The sequence below is a fragment of the Ornithorhynchus anatinus genome, chromosome 1, assembly GCF_004115215.2.
Source record: "Ornithorhynchus anatinus isolate Pmale09 chromosome 1, mOrnAna1.pri.v4, whole genome shotgun sequence".
Lineage (NCBI taxonomy): Eukaryota > Metazoa > Chordata > Mammalia > Monotremata > Ornithorhynchidae > Ornithorhynchus > Ornithorhynchus anatinus.
Genome location: NC_041728.1, coordinates 101,756,096 through 101,766,060, shown reverse-complemented (window position 1 = coordinate 101,766,060; position 9,965 = coordinate 101,756,096).

Here is a 9,965-nt window from a genome sequence, read left to right as displayed (position 1 = left end):
CATAGTCGGGGAAGGCCTCTTGGAGGAGATGGGCCTTCGATAGGACTTCACAGGTGGGGAGAGTCATTGTCAGATATGAAAAGAGAGGGTGTTTGGGACAGAGGCAGGAGGTGCGTAAGAGGTTGGTGGTGAGATAGATGAGATCGAGGTACAGTGAGTAGCCTGGCATTTGAGGAGTGAACTGTGTGGCCTGGGTTGTAGTAGCAAAGTAGCTATGTTAAAACCGATGACAAGGAGTCTCTGTTTGATGCGGAGGTTCACGGGCAACCTCCGGAAGTTCTTGAGTAGTGGAGAAACTTGGACTGAAGTTTCTGTAGACAAATGCTTCAAGCCGCAGAGTGAAGTATGGACTAGAGTTGGAAGAGACAGGAGGCAGAGAGGTCAGCAAGGAGGCCGATGCAGAAATCAAGGTGGAAGAGGAGAAGTGCTTTAATTAATATCCTGGCATTTTGGATCGAGAGAAAAGGGCAGGTTTTAGCAATGTTGTGAAGGTTGAACCAACAGGATTTAATGATACACAGAATATGTGGGTTGAATGAGAGAGGAGACAAGGATAATGCCAAATTTATGGCCTTGTGAGACAGGAAGGGTGGTGGTGCTGTTTACAGTGATGGAAAGTCAGGGGGAGGACAGTGTTTGGGTGGGAAGATGAGTTTGGTTTTAGACATGTTAAGTTTGAGGTGACGGCAGGACATCCAAAACAGAGTTGTCTTGAAGGCAGGAGGAAATGCAAGACTGCAGAGAAGGATAGAGAGAGAGAGATCATGGCTGGAGAGGTAAATTTGGGAATCATCTGCATAGAGGTGTTGGTTGAAGCCATGGGAGTGAATGAGTTTTCCAAGGGAGTAGATATAGATGGAGAATAGAAAGGGCCCCAGAACTGAACCTAGAGGGACCCCCACATTTACAAGGTGGGAGGCAGAGGAGGAGCCTGCGAAAGGGACTGAGAATGAGAGGCCAGAGAGATAGGAGAACCAGGAGAGGACAATGTCAGTGAAGTCGAGGTTGGTTAATGTTTCCAGGAGAAGGGGGTAATTGACAGAGTCAAAGGCAGCTGAGAGGCCGAAGAGGATTAGGATGGAGTAGAGGCCATTGGATTTGGCAAACAGGAGATCACTGGTGCCTTTGAGAAGGTGGTTTCTGTGGAATGAGCACAGGCCAGGGAGTCAGAGGATGAGAATTCTAATCTCAATTCTGCCACTTGTCTGCCTTATGACCTTGGCCAAGGCATCTTATTTATCGGTGCCTCAGTTTCCTCAGTTTGTGAATTCCCCTCCCTGATATTTTTCTATGGTATTTATAAAGTGCCAGGCATGGTACAAACACTGGGGTAAATACAAGATAATTAGGTTGGACACAGTCCATATCCCACATGGGGACTCACAGTCTTAATCTCTATTTTACAGATGAGGATATTGAGGCACAGAGAAGTGAAGTGACTTGCCCATAGTCACACAGCAGACAAGTGGTGGAGCCAGAATTAGAACCTAAGTCCTCTGACTCTCAGGCTCATGCTCTTTCCACTAGAACATACCGCTTCTCAGCAATACTTTAGGGGCTAAGTCTCTTGTATTGGTAATGAAGGGACAGGGTTTTTTGGGGGTGGCCCAGGAGACCCCCAAGGCCAATTGGGCTGGGTGAACTGCCTCTCTGTCCCCCAAGTTAAAGTAGATATGTGGAGGGATAGAGATACATTAGCATCAGTACTTAAATTCATATTGACCATCCTTTATCTTGTATTTACCCCTTTGCTTAGAACAATGTTATTATTAACCATTTGCCCTTCAGACTTTTAAGAAATACAATTTCACCTGATACCTCATCAGAATTAAATGCCTTTTTCAGTTAGATGGACCAGAGGATTGGGAAGCTGCTCCTGTTCCACAAATGAGCTCAAGAGTATTTTGATGTATTTTGCCTTGCTGAAACATTTCACAAGACGCTGCAGTCATTGGAAAAGTCAGGAAAAGGCACAAGACTTCAAAGAAAGTGAAATGTCATAACTACAACTTCAAGGAGGTGTCCAGATTATTTGCTGTACAGAAGTTTTGTCTCATTAGACTTGCTCAAAATGAATTCAAAAGAAAGCACAGAACTTCAAAAAGAAGGATTCGTCTTATTCTCATTAAATTTCAAGCACATAGTAATATAGTAAGGACTTCAAAGCAGTTCAGAAGTTCAACAGAAACATTTCTTATTCAAATTAGCTGACATCAATACCACAGATGCAATCATTTTCCGTTTTATTTTGTTGGGAGAAAATCCTTCCTTTCAGATTGAGTGAGAGTTGTTTGCCACTGGTCCCTGGTTCCTGCCATACCAGAAGGTAGAATTCTGGCCTTAACTGGCCAATGATTTGGTCCAGAAATAATAATGTTGGTATTTGTTAAGCGCTTACTATATGCAGAGCACTGTTCTAAGCGCTGGGGTAGATACAGGGTAATCAGGTTGTCCCACGTGAAGCTCACAGTTAATCCCCATTTTACAGATGAGGTAACTGAGGCACAGAAAAGTTAAGTGACTTGCCCACAGTCACACATCTGACAAGTGGCAGAGCCGGGAATCGAACCCATGACCTCTGACACCGAAACCCCGGCTCTTTCCACTCAGCCACGCTGCAAAATGGCACTACTCATGAATCTTATAGATTTCACCTCCAGCATTTAATTGTCCAAAGTGCATAAACAAAGACATATATAACCCCATTCATTATGCCGCATTCTCAACTCTTCCTCTGCCAACGATTACTCATGATTTCCCTTCTGCCTGAGGCTTCATCCCCTTCCACATCCCGCTGACCACTCCTCTCTCTCTATTTTTTAATTTTTTTATGGAATTGTTTAAGTTCTTACTATGTTCCTAGCACTGAACTAAGCACTGGGGTAAATACAAGATAAGCAGGTTGGATACAGTCCAAGTCCCACATGGAGCTCACAGTCTTAATCGCCATCTTACAGATGAGGGAACTGAGACACAGAGAAGTTAAGCGACTTGGTCACATAGCAGACAAGTGGTGGGGCCTGGATTAGAAGCCAGGTCCTATGACTTACAGGCCCGTGCTCTTTCCACTAGGTCATGTTGCTTCTCCATCTTCAAAGCCCTGTGGAAAACACACCTCCTCCAGGAAACCTTCCCTGATTCATCTCACTTCCCTACCTTATAGCCCTCTCCATGTGCCACTTCAGCACTTTTCCACCACTTAAGCTTTGGAGGAGTACCCCCTCCCTCACCTGACTTTTGCACAGAATCACCCTGTCTCTCCCATGGAGTTAGGTGGACACATGGGGATTATGACTGTGAGCCCCACATGGGACCATCTATCTGTGTCTACCCCAGTGCTTAGAACAGTGCTTGAACATAGTAAGCACTTAACAAATACCATAATTATTATTCTTAAATCAGGCCTGAGAGTCCAAAGGCTATGGGTCCTAATCCTGGCTCCACCACTTGTCTGCTGTATGACCTTGGGCAAGAAACTTCACTTTTCTGTGTCTTGGTTACCACATCTGTCAAATGGGGATTGAGACTGTGAGCCCCATGTGGGACAGGGATTGAGTCCAACCTGATTTTCTTGTATTCACCCCAGTGCTTAGTATGGTGCCTAGCACATAGTAAGTGTTTAACAAATATTACTATTATTTATTATTATTATTATCAATAAAGACACAATCTCTTCTTGGTAGGTCTGACTCGGAGTCCTCAGTCTGAAAGAAACCAGCTTGGGAGAGGTAGGGGGGTGGAGCATATGGCATGTACTGTGTAGGGGAATATGGGACATTGGGAAAGGCCAGAAGATCCATACGTGAAAGCTGTTCCATGACAAATTCCTGGGAACAGACTGGTTGGGTAGAGTGGTGCATTCAACAAATCTCCCCCCTAACCGCCCCCCCCGCCAAAAAAGAAACCCACCAATATTATCTTGACCCTTCCTACCTCTTCATTCATCATGGGTAATCTTGCAGGAAGGGAAGTCCTTCTGACATCGTGACAATCCATGTAAAATATGTAACTTGTGTCATGTTGGTGAGACCACCACTCAAAATTCTATTGAACAGTAACTGTCCCACAAGCTATGAAGGGCCCAGGCTGGGCGACATTCTTTCCCAGGACTCTTTTCCTCTCTCAAAGGACAAGCATGCATTGAAGTTCACCAAATCACTCACAGTCACACACTCTCTGCTGGGGGAGCTATTGAGACTGTGAGCCCAATGTGGGACAGGGACTGTATCCACCCTGATTTACTTGTATCCACCCCAGTGCTTTTTTCAATGCCTGACACAGAGCGAGTGCTGAACAAATACCACAGTAATCATTATTATTAATACTGGGAGCCTGCTGGGGGTTCTCTCATTCATTCATTCATTCAATCGTATTTAATGAGTGCTTACTGTGTGCAGAGCACTGTACTAAGCACTTGAAAAGAACAGTTGAGCAACAGATAGACAATCCCCTCCCAACAATGGGCCCACTTGGCCGGGGCCACCTTCCCCCACCCACCCAAGAGTCCACATCTTGCCCCATAGCAGCCAGAGGGCTAGCTAAAGCTGGACCACCACGCCCCCCAATTCTTAGAACATGGAGAAGGCTGTAGTGACTTGTAACCCCTGGTTGTGGCCTGGAGTCCAGGGGAGAGTCAGGGCCATTTCCCTCTGAGTAGTGTATATCTACTGACATGTCCTTGACTTTCGGTCTATTCTTAAATGCTTCCATTGTAATTTATTTCTTTGTTCTCTTTGTTTCTCCTTCCCTAATTAGGCTGTGAACCCCTTGTGGGTCAGGGTTCTAATTCCGGCTTGGCCGCTTGTCTGCTGTGTGACACCTCGGGCAACTCACTTATGTTCTCTCTACCTCAGTTACCTCATCTGTACGATGGGGATTAAGACTGTGAGCCCCATGTAGGACAGGGACTGTGTCCAACCTGATTACCCTGTATCTACCTCAGCACTTAGAAGAGTGCTTGACACATAGTAAGTGCTTAACAAATACCACCATTATTATTAACTTGTATTTACGCCAGCACTTAGCACCGTGCCTGGCACATGTAAGTGCTTAATAGATACCATAACTAATTAACTCTTAGAGGCATGGACAGGCTTGCTCCCACATCCATTTACCCAGAGGCATGGGTGTTGCTGGGTAGAGACCACTGGGGTCTGGGGCTTGAGCCTCTTTAAATGGCCCTAGAGAGCTTGGAATGGAGAACTATTAATTGGGAATATGTTCTTTTTGATCAGATAAGATCAATTGGCTTGAATATCACCCAGGCATGCTCCCTGCTCTTAGTTTGGCAACTGAGGAGGGGCTCGTTAGGGATAAAGTGAGGCTTCAAGCACCCAATATGTTTGGTATGTGGCAGCATCTTCTACTAGAAAAGCAGAGTGGCTTAGTGGAAAGAGCTCAGACTTGGGAGTCAGAGGTTGTGGGTTCTAATCCCAGCTCTTTCACTTGTCTCTGTGTGAACTTGGGCAAGTCACTTAACTTCTCTCTGCCTCAGTTACCTCATCTGTAAAAATGGGGATTAAAAAACGTGAGCCCACATGGGACAATCTGATTACCCTGTATCTACCCCGGCACTTAGAACAGTGCTCAGCACCTAGTAAGTGCTTAACAAATTGCATAATAATAATTATTATTATTATTAGTCATTCATTCAGTCCATTGTATTGATTGAGTTTTCACTACGTGCAGAGTACTACTAACTGCTTGGGAGAGTATAATGTAACAAGCTATCAGATACATACTCTGCCCCGCAAAGAGCTTACACTCTAAAGAAGCACATATGGACCAGGAATCCATGTCTGTAGCCAAACGCAAACACTTACTCACATACACAGATACACAACCCACACACATGCAAACAAATGTGAGAGTTTTCAAGGACACATATGCACACACGCACACTCAAACACACACACACACACACACACACACACTTGCTCAGAGCCCATCAAGGCCATAAACAAACATAGAGACCCCTAGACACATATGTGAAATCACAAGGACCCCTCACCACCACACACAAACACACACACACACACACACACACACACAAATACAAACTAGTTCAAGAACACTCACACAGATCCAGGAAGTTGATTTGTGTAAATCTGTGGCAAGTCAAGATAGTAGTGACCAGAGTGGCTATTTCCCCTAGACTTTGTAATAGCTGGGCAGACCCAGGATGACTAGATAGGGGGGACAGAAAAAGGGATAGAAAGGGCTCTAGCTGGCAGGGGCACCTGGGGGTTGATGGGGGAGCAGTATGCTTAGTGGTTAGAACACAGGCCTGGGAGTCAGAAGGTCATAGGTTCTAATCCCAGCTCCACCACTTGTCTGATGTGTGACCTTAGGCAAGTCACTTCACTTCTCTGGGCCTCAGTTACCTCATCTGTAAAATGGGGATTGAGACTGTGAGGCCCATATGGAACAGGAACTGCGTCCAACTCAATTTACTTGTATCCATCCCAGCACTTAGAAAAGTGCCTGGCTCATGTTAAGTACTTAACATATACTATTACTATTATTATTATAATGCCAAGGTCCCTTCCCCCACATAGCGTGTCCAGCAGGAGGCCCAGGACCGTGACTAGAGCTGTGACCGGGTGATTGCTTGGGGACAGATTGAATGGTGTCTTGATGTACTCCAGCTCTCACCCCTGCATTTGGTTTCCAGCCACATTCTTACTCCCCAGGAACCCACCCCTGCAGGGAGACAGGATCTGGGCTAGGGGTCTCAGCAGCAGATAGTAGAATATAAGTTCTACTGAGAGAAGCAGCGTGGCTTAGTGGATAGAGCACAGGCCTGAGAGTCAGAAGGATCTCTGTTTTATTCCCAGCTCTGCCACTTGTCTGCTGTGTGGCCTTTGGCAAATCACTTCACTTCTCTGGGCCTGTTACCTCACCTGTAAAATGGGGATTAATATTGCGAGCCCTATGTGAGACATGGACTGTATCGACCTAATTAGCTTTTATCTACCTCAGCGCTTAGAACAGCACTTGGCTTATGGTAAGAACTTAACAAATATCATAAAAAGACCAAAAAAAAACCCCACACAGGTGCTGTTTCTCCACCAGTGCAAGGAGGATGGAAAGATGCCCGCACAGCCACAGCCCCATTAGACCTGGTATGTGCAGTCTGGCCCCTAAAGGGGGAATTAAACTGAAATGAATGCCAGGTTTTCCCAAGAAAAGCCACAGGGGAATTCAAGTAGTGAGCACAGCATGTAAAGAGGGGCCATAATATCTTAATCTTCAACTTTCATTCACACACAGCTTGACTCCTGGAGTCTGACTCAGAAAGCCCTGAGCTGTTTGTTAGACATTTCTCAGGAATGGGCAATGACCCAGCCCTGTGAGTCACGATGATTACCCACCACCTCCGCGCCTAAATGTTCAGCTGCTAGCCTCCCCGGCTCCCATGGGCGGCTAAGGAAGGCAGGTACCGATGCTTCTGACTGAATTTTAGGAGTCAAATTTGGAGCCAAGTCTCCAACTCTCCTTCTGGGGCCAACTCTCACCCCGCCAGAAGGGCTACTGGGAAAGTGGGCAGGAGATGAATGGCTTCAACTCTGCTTGTAACCCGACAGCCTTCCTGGCCAGGTCAATAGTAGAGTGGATTGGCTCCAGAATTTACTAATGAGGGAGAAGTCTCCTGCTTTCCTGCTGTTTTCCAAGGAAAGCTGGGTTTCAAATCTCTTCCACTTACAACCTATTGTTTGACAAAACCTAGGAACCCCCGGCTGCCAGAATACATGCTAGGGTGACCCAAGTAGAACATGACCATACTATTCTGGAAAGTATACTCACACACCTCATTCCCCGAAAATGGTGGTGGGGACTACAGCCTGGCTTTGGGAATGGACTGACAACCCAGCAACAAATGGAAGGGCCACCATGCTTTTTTAAATCTTTATTTTAGTGGTATTTATTAAGCACTTACTATGTGCCAGGCATTTTACCCAACAATGTGGTGGTGGTTGTTAAGCACTCAGAAGCAGCATGGCATAGTGGATAGAGTACAGGACTGGGAGTCAAAAGGTCATGGGTACTAATCCCAGCTCCGCCACTTATCTGCTCTGTAACCTTGAGCAAGTTGTTTCACTTCTCTGTGCCTCAGTTACCTCGTCTGGAAAATGGGAATTGAGATTGTGAGCCCCACATGGGACAGGGCTTGAGTCCAACATGTTTTGCTTGTATCCACCCAAAGCTTAATATAGTGCCTGCCTGCTCAACAAATATCACAATTATTATTATTATTATTATTACTACATTCCAGGCACTGTTCTATGTGCTGGGGTAGATACAGGATAATCGTATTGGACACAGTCCTTGACCCACATGGGGCTCAAAGTCTTTGTCCCCCTTTTAATGATGATATAACTGAGTCACAGTCTTTATCCCCCTTTATCCCCAAGGTCACACAGCAGTCAAGCAGCAGAGCCGGAACTGGAACCCAGACCCTTCTGACTCCCAGGCCTGTGCTCTATTCACTAGGCCAAGCTGCTTCTCTAAATGCAGGAGTAGATACAAGATAATCAGATTGGACGCAATCCTCGTCCCACATACGACTCACCGTCTATGTAGGAGGGAGCAATCAACCTATCAGTGATATTTATTGAACACTTACTGTGTGCAGAACATTTGGTTAAGTGGTTGGTAGAGTGTAATACAACAAAATTAGTAGATAAGCTCCCTACCCATCAGGAGCTTACAGAATAGAAGGGGAGACAGATGTTAAAATAAATTATGGATATATAAATAAGCTGTGAGGCTAAAGGTGGGGTAAATATCAAGTTAGTAAAGGATACAGATCTAAATGCAAGGGGAATGAAGAAGGGAGAGGAAATAGGGGGAAAAATGCTTAGATGGGGAAGGCCTCTTGAAGATGAGATTTTAATAAGGCTTCGAAGGTGGGGAGAATAATGGTCTGTAGTCGATGAAAGGGGAGATAGTGCCAGGCCACAGGGAGTAGACAGGTTGGCAGTGAGGTAGACAAGACTGACGTTAAGTGAGTAGGTAGGAGTTAGAGGAGTGAAAAGTGTGGGCTGGGCTGCAGTAGGAGATTGGAGAGATAGGGTTAGAGAGGCAGAGCTGATTGAGTGTCTTAAAGCTGATTGTAATGAGTTTCTGTTTGATGCTGGAGGTTCTTGAGGAGTGGGGAGATGTGGGCTGAAAGTTTTGTTTAGGAAAATTATCCAGGCAGCGCAGTAAAGTATGGCCTGGAGTAGGGAGACACAGGAGACAGGGAGGTCAACAAAGAGGCTGAAGCAGTTGTCAAGGCAGGATATGATGTGTTTGGTTCAGTGTAGAAGCAGTTTGGATGGAGTAGAAGGAGAGGATTTTAGCAATGTTGTAAAGGTAGAATTGACAGGATTTGGTGACCTTGAATATATGAGTTGAATGAGACAGATGAGTCTAGGGTAATGTGAGTCAGGGAGGATGGTGGTGTTGTCTACAGCGATGGGGAATTACTAATAATAATAATGTTGGTATTTGTTAAGCGCTTACTATGTGCAGAGCACTGTTCTAAGCACTGGGGTAGATACAGGGTATTCAGGTTGTCCCACGTGAGGCTCACAATCTTGATTCACATTTTACAGATGAGGTATCTGAGGTACAGAGAAGTGAAGTGATTTGCCCACAGTCAAACAGCTGACAAGTGGCAGAGCTGGGATTGGAACCCATGACCTCTGACTCCCAAGCCCGTGCTCTTTCCACTGAGCCAAGCTGCTTCCAATCATTCATATGTATTGAGCTCTTACTCTATGTGGAGCACTTTAATAAGAATACCCCAGACCGAGGGAAGGTAGGTTGGGTGGGAAGATGAGGAGTTCTGTTTGGGGCATGTTAACTTTGAGGTGTTGGCAGGACATCCAGGTAGACAGGTCCTGAAGGCAGGAGGAAATAAGAGACTGCAGAGAAAGAGAAAGGTCAGGACTGGAGAAGTAGATTTGAGAATCACCTGC